General features: G+C 37.1%; 1 protein-coding gene across 1 annotated transcript in view; it reads right to left on the bottom strand.

The window, feature by feature from the left end:
- The window catches only part of spoon (A-kinase anchor protein spoonbill), a 117501-nt gene extending 104955 nt beyond the window's left edge, over positions 1 to 12546 (bottom strand). Inside the window, exon 1 of the mRNA XM_083125616.1 lies at positions 12370 to 12546. The gene's annotated coding sequence lies outside the window, so the exon portion shown is untranslated. The remainder of the gene's footprint in view (positions 1 to 12369) is intronic.
- Positions 12547 to 13165: the final 619 nt, after the last annotated feature.

Raw genomic sequence — 13165 nt, 5'->3', positions numbered from 1 at the left:
ATGTATCGAACGTAATACAATTTGAATCGAGGTTCACACGTAGTTAGTGGCGTGCCCGATGTTTTTGAATGGGAGAGGATATGACCGCTAGGAAGGGAGTTACGTCTCTTTTATATTATTTAGCGCACAGTCATATATTCTCCCAAATTTTCCAACATTTGACTTTCTTTTAGGAATGCTGGGCGTAAGAGGGTTAGGGCCCCTACCACCTCCCTCTTGGCAACTGTAAATAGTGCTGTGGCGAGGTAATGTTGCGGATGGTAGATGTCATTTGTCTTAGCTTAGGCTTCCTTTTTAAAGGGTTGCGAGATCGCCACTTAAGACTTACAAGAGTCTGGCCATTAGCTGTGGCAATAATAGCCGCCGTTAACATCGTGAACTTTGTCCGAAAGTTGATACAATTTAAGGTTGGAAGATATTGAAACACATCTTGTACAAGAAATGAACACACAAATTTCAAACAATGAACTGTTTGGAACCAGGGACGTCGGAACCGGGGGGGACTCATCATCGAAGGGGGCAAAATAGTATTTTTGCCCCCCGGTAGCGTGCTATAAATGAGACTATATTTTTTCCAACTTGTGTTTCGTTTTGAAAAAATTGGAAAAATATTTTTACACTAGTTAAATGAACGTGGAATAAAGTTTCGATACCAGCAAGAAGTACGTGACAGTAAGATCCATGTGCAGATAAGAATTCCAGCCACGTCTCCGCAAATCAAGTGGGTGGAATTATCCCCTTACAAATTCGCCGCTTCGATTTTACTGGCAGATGCTGTCGGTGTGAAACAATAAACCCCGCGTAAACCTATGGGAAGGGGGCAGAGAGCAGCCTAATTTCAAATCTCTTCTACAAGTACATTCCATGGATGCAAGGGCTCCGAACCAGGGGGGGGGGGGGAGGAGGTGTAGCTTGGTGAGTGATCTAAGGTCGGAATTTTTCATGTCTTGTCCCTGCAAAAAGCTGCTCCCGGGCTCAGCCAGCCTAAAATGAATGGGTACCTGGGGGAAAATGCGGCCGGAGCATGGTGCTGATCACATCACCTCCAAAATGTCCCGAGATCGAAAATGTGTGGGCCCTACCCCCACATCCCTTAAATGTGCCTACATGGCACGGTGCTATTAGCATGGGTTAAAAAACAAAATCACATGAGAACATAAGAATGAATGGTGTTACTCTCTCTGTCTAAAACTAAGCCATCAGCCCTGAACATGATGTTTAAAACAAACAGTAAACTTTCAATTAATCTAAATTGCCAAGAAATGAGTTCTTCCCTCGGTCTCTACCCACAAGTGCTTTCAGTATTGCCTGATGTTAAGAAACCACAGGAGGGGTGGGGGCAAGATTGTCTTTTTGCTCCCCCTCCCCCAAGTCACGCACTAAAAAATGAGACTATATATATTTCAACTTATCTTGGTTGTGAAGAATATTTGCAAAAGTATTTTTGCACTAGATTTGTGAACGTGTACTCAAGTTTCCGTTAACAACAAAAAGCACGATACATCGCAGTGTCTCTGCAAAACAATTATCCCCGTTGAAATTCCCTGCTTCCGTTTCCAGTTTTACTTTGAAACCTGCCAGGTTTTGTACCTGCAAGTGTGATCACATTTATCAATACACCGGGGAAGGGTGTATTGATAAATACACCCCTTTCCTTTCAAAATTTAGACTTTGTCAGACGACAAAGTCATTGTTCAGAGTAGAATAATTGCAGAAGGCGTGTTTCGGCATTTTCTCTGCAAATTGTAGTGATGAGTTTGGATTTCCTGCCACACCACGCGACATAACTGTGCATATTAGTTTATATACATTTAAATAATTTGCAGAAAGTAGACCTACTACAAGATCGCGCATCAGTGCACTGCAATTAGTCGCCTGATATAGAATCAAGAGATTGATAAGTGTTACTTCTCTCCTTACGTTTTCTTTACTAATTTATATTCTCTGTGTGAAAGGACATAAAAAAGACGAGACAGACAAGTATCGTTCCGATACGCCATCAGTTCTCTGCCCTTTCGAGCTTTAACGCTGCAAGCTTTAGAGTGTATGAACCACCTCCTCTCGTGGGAAGGGAGGAACTTTTATTTCTTGGCCATTTAGATTTATTAAAAGTTTACTGTTTTATTTTAAACGTCATATTTAAAGCTGATAGCTGAACCTCAGAGACAACACCGTTCATTCTTATGTTCACGGGTGATTTATTATTACGTAGAGAGGTTAGTCTTAGGTGGCGAGGTAGAGGCATGCTCAATATTTTAGACTTCTATGATAATTACAGATCAAAATATCTAATTTTCAAGCTTTTGGCGTAGCATGGCAACTTGCCCCATATTTGACACCTCGGCCCTCTCCAACCATGCGCTATATTTGAAAGCCTTCGTTGCAAAACTATAGCCTAGAAATACTAAAATTACTGATAGTTTAATTTCTTAATCTTAATCCCTGAATAGCAGTCTGGGATTTGAAAATATCTGTAAAAGGTGACAGAATCGTTTTGTTGCGCCATTTTAGAATCAGAAATTTATTATATTTTGAAATAAGAAAAATATAGCACTTACCAAATAAAATATACCTCTTAACTCTTTCATTCGTGTAATTCTTCTTTAGTATGCGACGTTATTGTTAAAATTATACTAAGCTTTATAAAATGATGAAATGGTAAATGAGAACACGGCTAAGGGCAACTTTCCTTTTAACACCTCGATCAGAAAGCTTCCGATATATGGATTTTCTCAATACGTTTGCACGTGTACTTCGCATCCTTTTAAAAGTACTGCGCTTTCAGTTACTAATCATTGAAGCAGGCCCATAGCCAGGAATTCTTTATAGGGGGGCGAAGTCAATCCTAGAGAGGGCAAATTTTTAATATATTGTGTCGCATTGGTACACAGAGGCACTTGCCCCCTCCCCCAAAAGCTATAAGTAACAGAAAAGGGATGATATCTTGAAACTTTCCAGGTTGCCAAAGAATATAAAGTTTAACATAAATAGGCTAATAGGGACTGTATCTACTTGATATTGTAATAGATTGATTTGGTGTTTTACGTCCATTTTATGCACAGTAAGGCTAATTGGGACTAGACCTACAGTTTATGGTGGGATCCGAACCACTATATGCCTCTACCCTACTTGATATTTACAGGTCGATAATGTTAATTGATTACTAACAACAGCTTTTGGCCTCTCTGCAGAATGATTAAGGGAGCCCTTTATAAATCATGCTTCATAATGATTCCCTCTTAGTTTCCAGTATGCAAGATTTTTACGCACAAAGGAATCTAACGAGAATCGAACAACACCATTGTGTTGTGTTGTGTTATGCAAGAAAAATCGAATTAAATTAAATCATAATGGTTACATATTATCTACACTTTGATGAATTGTGTAAAAAATTGTACTACTTTTTTGTGCTTGCTAAAACATGGGTCCCTTAGTCCACCACGGACTCTATTTCCTTCAAAGGGGAGAGACTTGCATCACTACAGACAATGTTTGCCTACTGGTTACGTTAACCATTTTGCAAAATATTGTGTGAATTGTATTATATTATAGTTGAAATAAATGTTTCGATACCTGACAGACAAATAGGAATCCCTTGATTCATCAATGACTTCTTGGATTACAGTGTCATCATTAATATTTCATATTAAGTTTCATAGAAATAAATTGTTTTAATAGGGTGCAAATAATTTTATGGTGCGCCATGGCATTCTCCTTTTTTCCTTTTTCATATAGATAGTTTTGCCCCCAGGGTGGACTCCCGCCACCCCATATAGCTGTGGCTCTTAAACTTGGACTATAAGAATATGAGAAATTGCGAGCGAAGCGAGCAAGAAATTTTATGAAATGTATTTTTATTTGTATAAAATTTGAAATCTGTGGGGGGGGGGGGGGCATTGCCCCTTGCAAGTACCCTTGGCAGTCTGGAAGAAAAATGTAAGCAACACGTAAAAACTAATTCCATCATGAGTATCCAATTGTTCTGCTATTCTTAGATTCTTCTAGTCTTGTTTTTTTTACTTCCTTTGCTTCCCCTAGAATGAACTTCCGTCCAAGGTCAGGGGTGGGGGGAAATATGGCCGCCTGCCCCTGTGGTTGCGGCACTGTCTGTGAGTGTATCTTCATCAATGTCACGTCATCATTCATTGTTGTGATTGGCTAGAAGTGGGAGAAAAGCAACGCTACGTAACAAAATTAAAATATCCACTCTACCGCATGAATCACTATTGCCAAAAGGTAGACTTGGGATACAAAAATTTAAGCAGTTCCAAGTTCATATGAAACACATCCAAGAAAAAACATCCGAACACATTCGGCACCATTAAAACAAGACTACTCAAAATGTCACAACTGTTCTAGATACAAGATTTTAAGATTTTAACTCAGCAAGCCATAACACACTGAGCTGCTGCTTTTTTCTTTTTGCATCGACGCCATCTTGGAATCACATGATTCCATGGTCACCTGTACACACTTCATTCAGCAGTGTGGGCAGAACAAAATTTTGATGGATTCTTAGTTTTGTTTTATTTCAAAGTGTACAGACTGCAGACATAAATTTGTATTTTCAAATAAACGGAGGAATAAAATCAATAAGCACGAGATTGTATTCATATCAGATCAGCCTACCATGAAGAGCAGATTCTGACAGTGATTTGTAAGTGGCACACTACTTGTAGCTAGCTACAAAACTTGTAGCTGAGCTACATTTTTTATTTATGTAGCTATAACTTTGCTTTAAAATTCTTGTTCCTGGTAGAGCTGGTGGCAACAATGTTGAAAAATTAGAGTCAATAATGCTGATTTGTGCAGGAAGTTCATAAAGAGCAAGTCTATTACAAGATAATGGTAATCCAGATAATAGATACTTTGATATTGCAGATTATATATCTGTGAGTGGGTCGACCCACCTGGAAATTGGCATGGCATAATTCAAGTAACAAAAAATATATTTTTATTGATAGTAACATAAAAAGTTCAGTTTGTATTTGAACTGAATAACAAAGTAAAAAAAATATTTAAAAAATTGAGTGTTAAAGAAAACCAGGTTATGTTTTCATACTTTTTTCATGTACTTTCCTGATGAACTTAAACTGTCTAAACTTATACCAGTTTATAAAATGGGTTATATTGGTAATAAAAACTGTTCAAGCTATAGGCCAATCTCTCTTGTCCCCGCATTTGGCAAAAAATTTTGAAACTATTATATATTCCCAGATGTCTAGATATTTTGATACAAACTCTTTTTTAAACGAATCACAGTTTGGTTTTAGGAAGAAGAAATCAACTATTGATGCTATAGTTTCTCTGATTAAAATTATTTTTGAGAACAAGGGCTTTGCTCAGGCCACCTTCTGTGATCTGAGTAAGGCTTTTGATTGTGTAGATCATACATTATTACTAGATAAACTGGCTAAATATGGTATAGGTAGTATTGGTCTCAATCTTATGAAGTCTTATTTAGAGAACCCTAGGCAGATAGTTTGTGTTGGTAAGGAGAAATCTAATTTTAAACAGGTTAAGATTGGAGTCCCACAAGGATCTGTTCTTGGCCCTTTTTGTTCCTTATAATGATAAATGACCTGCCATCATACCTTAAAACACATACATTATATGCAGATGATACATTACTGTTAAGTTTTTAGGAATACAAATTGATGATAAATTAACGTGGGAACCGCATATTAAATATATTAGTAATAAGTTGTCTAGAGTTATTTATTTGCTAGGGCGTCTTAAAAATTGTGTACCTGTTGACTATATTAGAACTTCTTATATTTGATTTTCCCAAAGAATTATACTGTATGGAATAATCGTTTGAGGGGATTCCTGTCAGGTCAATGACGTTTTGCTATTGTAAAAGAAAGTCATCAGGGAGATTTCAGGTTCTTCTTATAAAGAACATTGTAGACCTTTGTTTATTCATTACAAAATAATGACTGTAATAAATTTATATATTTACTCTGTTTTGATTTATACAAAAAATAGGTTGCCTGAATTGAAATATAAACAAAATGTACATAATTACAAGACAAGGTATAACAGAGAACTTTACTTATCTCATCTAAGTCATTAAATAGTTTTGAAGTAATTGGCCAAAAACTTTTCAACAAAATTCCATTTTACTTGCATAATGAATCGTTACAGGGTTTTAAAAACAAATTGTACAACTGGTTAGTTTTACACCCATTTTATGATATTAATGAGTTTTTTGAATGTCTAGTAGATATATGATTTAGTTTTGGTACATAATTTAATTAGCTTTGCATAGCCTATAGGTTTCACACTATTATGTACATATCTTAACTATTGACTTTGTCCATTGCTGTACTTGGCCTAATGACAATAAAATTTTATTATTATTATTCTACCATTTAATCCAAAGAACATGGTTTCACAGATTTCAAAATTTCAAACAATTTGGATTTATGTGAAAGGTAACACAACACAAAACTTATGAATAAAATTTCCCCTAATTTTTAAAGCCTTCCTAGACCACTGTGTAAAAGTAAATAGTTGTTAATAAAATGAAAAACTAATGATTCAGAATACAAAAAATTCAACATTCAGTTTGGATGCCATACATCGCTGTGTCCCCCCCCCCTCCTCAAGAATCTACAGTGACACAAAATTATCCAAAATGCCTTCATAAAACTACAATATTGTTTAGAAGGGCAAGGTAAAATTAGGTATTGGTCAGGTTTCCACTGCTTTGAAAACACTGTGTTTAGCCTATACAGCACCAAAGTGGGAGAGGCTTGCTGTGACAGGGGCTGTTAATGAATAGGAAATGTGACCAGTGTGGGAAAGCATACAAGATCAGTGGTTATTTCTAAACACGATGCCATGTGTATGGCAGATGGCGACCTGGGACAAAAAGAATGAACATGTGTGAATCACCAGAAATTACTTTAAATAGCCTACATGAAACATTAAACTCAATTTCAGAATGGAGCAGACGTCCTCTTTTCACTGTGGAAGTTCTGCACATTCCATTCCTTCAGTACCTGCAATCTAATAATGTCATACTGCATATAATTTTAAAGAAAAAAAATATTTTTTATGTACCACTCTTGTCATTACGAACTGTTGTAGAAAAGTTAGAAAGTGTCTTGCAGGAGAATTCCCAGATGTTCCTGCTCCACACACACAGACAACTTTAGGGAAACAGAGTCTATTCTTGACACTGGAACAAACTCCGGTGTATGTGTCGAGCTATCAAAATTTTAAACCTGTTAGAAGTGAGGAGAGAAATTGAAGCAATTTCAGAAGAGGAATTTATAAGTGTTTATGAAAATATCATTTAAAAAAATGCCAAATGTGTGGAAGTAGGACGACAACATTTCCAACACCTCGTGTAACAAGGTACGTGCCCATTTTAATTGTAATTATACGAGCCTATTTCATTAAATAGTCTGGCTGCCGCTCTGCAGACATCTCAACCATGAAACGTACTGTGCATATTTCTTACTAGCACACACATATCAGTATCGCATTTTCAATATTTTCAGCTGGTGGAAGAGAAGTTACAGTGATTTCTTTGCAATGTAGCATACCAAGGGCTGAACATTTACAACCACTCAGACATGCACATACATACATGCACACAGATATTGTGCCAACAGCTATCAACAAATAATACTCTGCTCTGTTGCTGATGCCTGGAAATAGGACTTCTCTCTTTTAGGGAGATTTCACACCGAAGCGACAAAAGCTACCTGGGAACAAGTCAATATGCAGCTAAATTTCACACTGCACAAAAAATCTGCATCCTCAAGTGACACATATCGCCTGTTGCTTTGGTTTGAATTCTACCTTAGAGGTCACTGTCTGGAGAAACTGTGGTTCTCTTGATCTTTGCAACAAGATCCTGTTCTTGCATGTCCTTGACCCAACCAATGCACATGGTCAAGCAATATACATTTCTATTGACACAAACAACTAAAATGTGCACTAAGCAAAATTAAATTTAACATCTGCATAAAAATTACTCCCAATATATGCATACTAAGTTCAGATATAAAGGGGCTTGACCAACTGTACACCATGGAAGTAAACATCTTGGGAGTTCCTTCACCATTCGTTCACTTTCACTTTCAAATAGTACAAAAAACATGCAAATAATAATTCCACCAAACTTTGCACTCTTAACCTAAAAGCAGGCAATGTCTCGCCTGGTGTTGTGTTGGATTGTTGTGTGTGATGATAAATTCACTTGTGTGAAGCCTACAGGATAGGACGCTTCAGGCTAAGACCACAGAAGTACATTACTTTCACATAACATATCTCAGTAAGGTAAAAACAACAAAAATATTCATAAACAACAATCTTCACAAGAAATGCAAAATTTTGCACTTTCTAGCAGGAATACAAAGACAATTAAGCACCAACATCTCAAAAATGCATTTAAATGCACTATGAAACTTGACCACATTAATACCATTTAAGTAAAATTAATTAATTTCTTGAAGGTATACGAACAAGTTCAGATTGATGAAGTTTTCTCGGGACATCAGCCAGGTGATTTCTGATAGGCTCCCGAGCTTTTGAGAGCTAACGTTCAGATTGTTTAATTCAGATTTCATCATGATACACAGACATTTTGGTCATGGTTTGATTTCTATTCATGTCTGTTAACACATACTTTGGAGTTTTGGCGATTACTTACAGCATGTGTGCTTGAGAATGCTTTTAGACTATTGTTCTTCTCATACAACCTACCATTCGTTTTCTGTTGTCTTGGTTATGGACTGCTGCTGCCATCTAGGCCATATGTGTGTGGGGCAAAGTGATTTCCTAGTTGGGTTAGACAAGTCAAGTTTACGGCTCTTAGTGTCTAGTTCGCTGCACTTTTTCACCCTCTCTGCACTTGCACGTCTAGTTGGTTACATGGAGCAACACTGACTCTTCTACTTTGTTGACTTGGTGCCTGCACCATTTGCACTATGTTCTGGAGTGGTGTAGTGTGTGGTTATGATCACATGGTGCATGCTAACTGATCAAATTAACATTTAAAACAGCAGACAGGTATTTGTTGAATCTTCTGACCTTGAACACCGCTATTCGTCTATTTGGTTGAACGTCATTTCCTTGCACCAGTCTGACACCAAGATACACCTGCACTACACCTAGAGTTAAAAAGTGCAACTAACTAGACAGGGGCTAATATGTATTAATGCTTTTGTGGTTAGCTCAGGCAGGCCAAGTTTAGGGATTTTAGCATTACGATACTTTCCCTAAACAATTTCAACATTTCATACTGTTCGAGCCTCCTGTCTGCAGTAGTTTGTGAAATGCCTTGTTGATGGGAAGTAGGGATATTTGCGTAAGGTACCTTTCACATCTTTTCGCCAATAAAAAGGACTTTTCAGTATTACAAACAGTGCTAATTACTTTTACAGAGATTCACATTTAATGTATCAATCATTTCTGCAATACTTAATCTTTCTCCCATGAAACATTGAAAAAATCATTAAACATTTGGCACAGTTACCCAAAAAACAACAGCTCAAATATGCAAAAATCCACCCTCTAGTGATTACTTTTTGACAGTTTTAACTGTCAGGTTTAAGGCTTTTAGCATTAATAAAATGTCCCTACATGTTTTTGTTGGCAGGTGAGGTTTAGAACTCTTTGGGCCAGTTGTATAAACATCACTAACTGCAGATCCGATTTGATCTACGATTCAGGAATGAACTAAGTTCACACTTCTATCGTGTTTCATAAAGCTGTCGATTAATCAATCTTGCATCAAAAAAATACATTGACAATGTGCAAAACGATTGTAAACATTGATAAATCTAGGCATATCACTAGTATGCCTGTGATATGAGGTGTGGCAATAAAGTTTCCAGATTGAATTTCTTATTCATTTCACGTCACGTCGATAACAAGGGGCTGGGTATACTGATATATGCACTATCCTCACCTGTGCACAAAAGTTAGAAAGTGGAACGTGTTAATATCAAATTTCTCACAAAACTTGGGAAATCTGACACAGAAACTTACAATTAGTTGAAATAAATTTATGGGGATCAGTGTTTATCTCGCACACAAGTTCTCGAGTGATTTAAGAAGTTTGAAGAGGGTAGGGAAGCCGTCGAGGATGATCCACAGTCAGGCTACCCTTGGTTTTTGAAAACTCAAGTGGTACAAAAAATCCTCACACCCAATCAATAGGAACATAGAGTGAATTGTTGTGCTGACACTCTTGAAAACATCGAAAATGATCCAGACTTCCTCCTAAATGTTATTACTTGTGATGAAACTTGAATTCTTCTAAACGAAACTTGAATTTTTCTACACGACTCTGAGAATAAGTGACCATCCATGCACTGGAAAAGCCCCCAATACCCAGGGATAAAGAAACTCAAATGAGCAAGTCCAAATTCAAAGCAATGGTGATCACTATTTTCGATCTACATTGGAAGGTCACACTGTCAATCAGTTGTATTATAAGAATGTTTTGGGGACCAATCATGAATAGATGAGAAGGAGACCAGAAATGTGGAAGAATGGCTCATGGATTCTTCATCAAGACAACGTGCCAATTCACAAAATGCTATCTGTGAAGAAGTCTTTGGCGAAACTAAACATTCCAGTGTTGGAATATCCACCATACTCGCCGAACCTAGCCCTAAGCAACTTTTTTCTCTTCCCAAACTTCTGCATTAAAAGGAACCCGGTTCTAGTCTGTGGGCGCAGTGAAAGTCAAAGCAACGCAACTCTTTGAACAGCACATCAGAAAATGACCTGCAACACTGCTTCAAACAGTGGAAGGTCCGCATGGTGTAGGGTACGGATTGGGGGAGGGGACTACATTGAAGGGTACAACATTTCGATTGTCTGATTTTTTTTCAATAAGTTACAGCATGAGTCTGTATATTTCACACATAGTTTCCTTCGGTAACATGCTAAATGGCGGTCACAGTTTCACTACCGTAATCGGCATGCAGTGTTTCCACCCCACTTCAACCAAAAATACCTACGTAGCCCCACAAACCATTGATGGATAGCCCCACGAACCATTCATACATAGCCCCACGAACCATTTCCGGTAATGGTTAGGTTAGGTTGAGTCACATTTAGGTTAAAATAGTTAAAAAATGGTTTAGAAAAAATGCGTAGCCCCACACACCATTTTCGCATAGCCCCACAAACAATTTGCAGAAACGTACCTTCTTCAGTTACAAAAACACGTGTTTGGAAACACTGACCGGGATTACGTCATCACACACAGGCAACATCTGGCTGGAAGGAAATGGATGCAACAGCTTTCGCGCATCGGTCAGAAATTTATATTGAAAAATACCTGATTTACCGGCAAAATTCAATGAACGATGCAAGAAAACACTTCCACAAGTCTAAAGAAAATGCATTCGTTAATTTCTCTTGTAAATTTTAAGAAATCCGTTTTCCGGATACGGTAAGTTTACCCTTAAGTCATGCCAACAAAATATTTAGTAATCACTAAAACTCTGCAGTACGTGTTAACAGAAGCAAATCGAAATCGAACCATGTTAAAATTGCATTCGTAGCATGATGAAAACGCAATAAAACAAAAGGAACTTGGGCCGTTATGTGTGTTCCCTTTCAGTAAATGTTATAAATTGCAGGAATTTTAACGCGTTGACAGCAGTTAATTTTCTAACTGTACATGGCACCTATAATGGGAAATTATGATTACCATATGATTATAGACAAAATGTGACTAAATGATTACTTGGCAAGAATGAATAACGTAAATAACACCTCTAAACTGTTCCACAGTAGCACAGACCGAATAATCCCTTCCTACACTGTCATGAATTGTGGAAATTCACCAAAAACAGCTTGGTCTTCGTAAAAAAAAAGGTGTTTAGCAGACGAAAAAGTTATGCTTCTTTAGAAGTAAGTGTCCAGGCGGAAGAAAATCTCCCATAAAGATAGCATTATAGGGTTGTTTACTTGTTCCTACATATTAAATACATGGGTTTTACAAGAGTAATTACAGGAGTTTCACACGAATAAAGCACGTAAAAATCACAGGACGTATAGCCAAGTTAGAACTGCGCTCTACATAGTAGATATAAAAAAACAAATTTTAAAAAAAGCTTTTATTGCCGTATTACATTCAATAGATCATTGTGCTTCCCTTCCCAGGTACTTCAGTTTCCTTTATTGTTGCAATACAATTAGGAAAATGTATTAAATTGCTATAATCTTCACATAAACCAAATAGATTTAAATTTACTAATGATGTGGCTGGCAATTCTACAAGCTTTCTATCCTACTTTCATTAAATTATAACGCCACCAAAAAAAATTTCAGAGACGAGCAATGGGGTCGGAAAAGCCTAAATGTTGTTTTAAAAAAAGATTTGTTACTTACCTTGTTGATAATGCTTGCAAAATGGACACCGTTAAATTTCTCTCCACGATTTCTTTATTCTTGTGAAGCTACACAAACAAAGTGAGCATACAAAACATTAATTAAACCACTAAATTATCTTATTCCCACGTGCTCTCTGTTTTTGCCGGAATCTCCTGTCCAGGAATTGCATGATGGGAGAAAAACATAGCATACACTGCTATGTTATTTATCTTCTTTTGTACAGCTCGATCATTTTCTGCTGCAACCTAGAACCATAGAGGAGAAAAACAAATTGTAACATTCTCTCAAAACTTCAATATTTTCTGTCGTAGCTTTATAGCGGTTGTAAACACACTAATAGCATATTTTAACGTGTTTGATTTCCTGCAGGATTAGATAATATACCATCAATCATGATGTACACAACACAGAAATACCGCAAGTTCTACAGTGTGTCCGACCACAAACTACCACCGGAAAATTCCCCCAGATTTCACCAGCGTGCATCAGACGGGTGCACCAAAAATGACGTCAAAGTCGGTGAAATTCGGAAAGCTTCATGCCGAAACAAATTAGTTAGATTCCGAATGAGCGCGCCCGCGTTTATCAGGAAGAAATCACTATCAGTGACTGACTAAATCACAGACGATATTTCATGAATATTATATATTTTCACTTAACGACATCTTATTTTGCATGTGCAATACGAATTTAAGTGATATTCTTATGTAAAGGCATAAAAGGTATCGAATTTTCCAAATTGAAGATGGACGCATGTTTTGATGCATCGGCATACTTTATTTCATTTTGCGTG

This window comes from Lepisma saccharinum, chromosome 7, assembly GCF_977018435.1.
Source record: "Lepisma saccharinum chromosome 7, izLepSacc3.1, whole genome shotgun sequence".
Lineage (NCBI taxonomy): Eukaryota > Metazoa > Arthropoda > Insecta > Zygentoma > Lepismatidae > Lepisma > Lepisma saccharinum.
The sequence above is the reverse complement of the archived record's forward strand: the minus strand, read 5'-3'. Positions and strand labels throughout refer to the sequence as shown.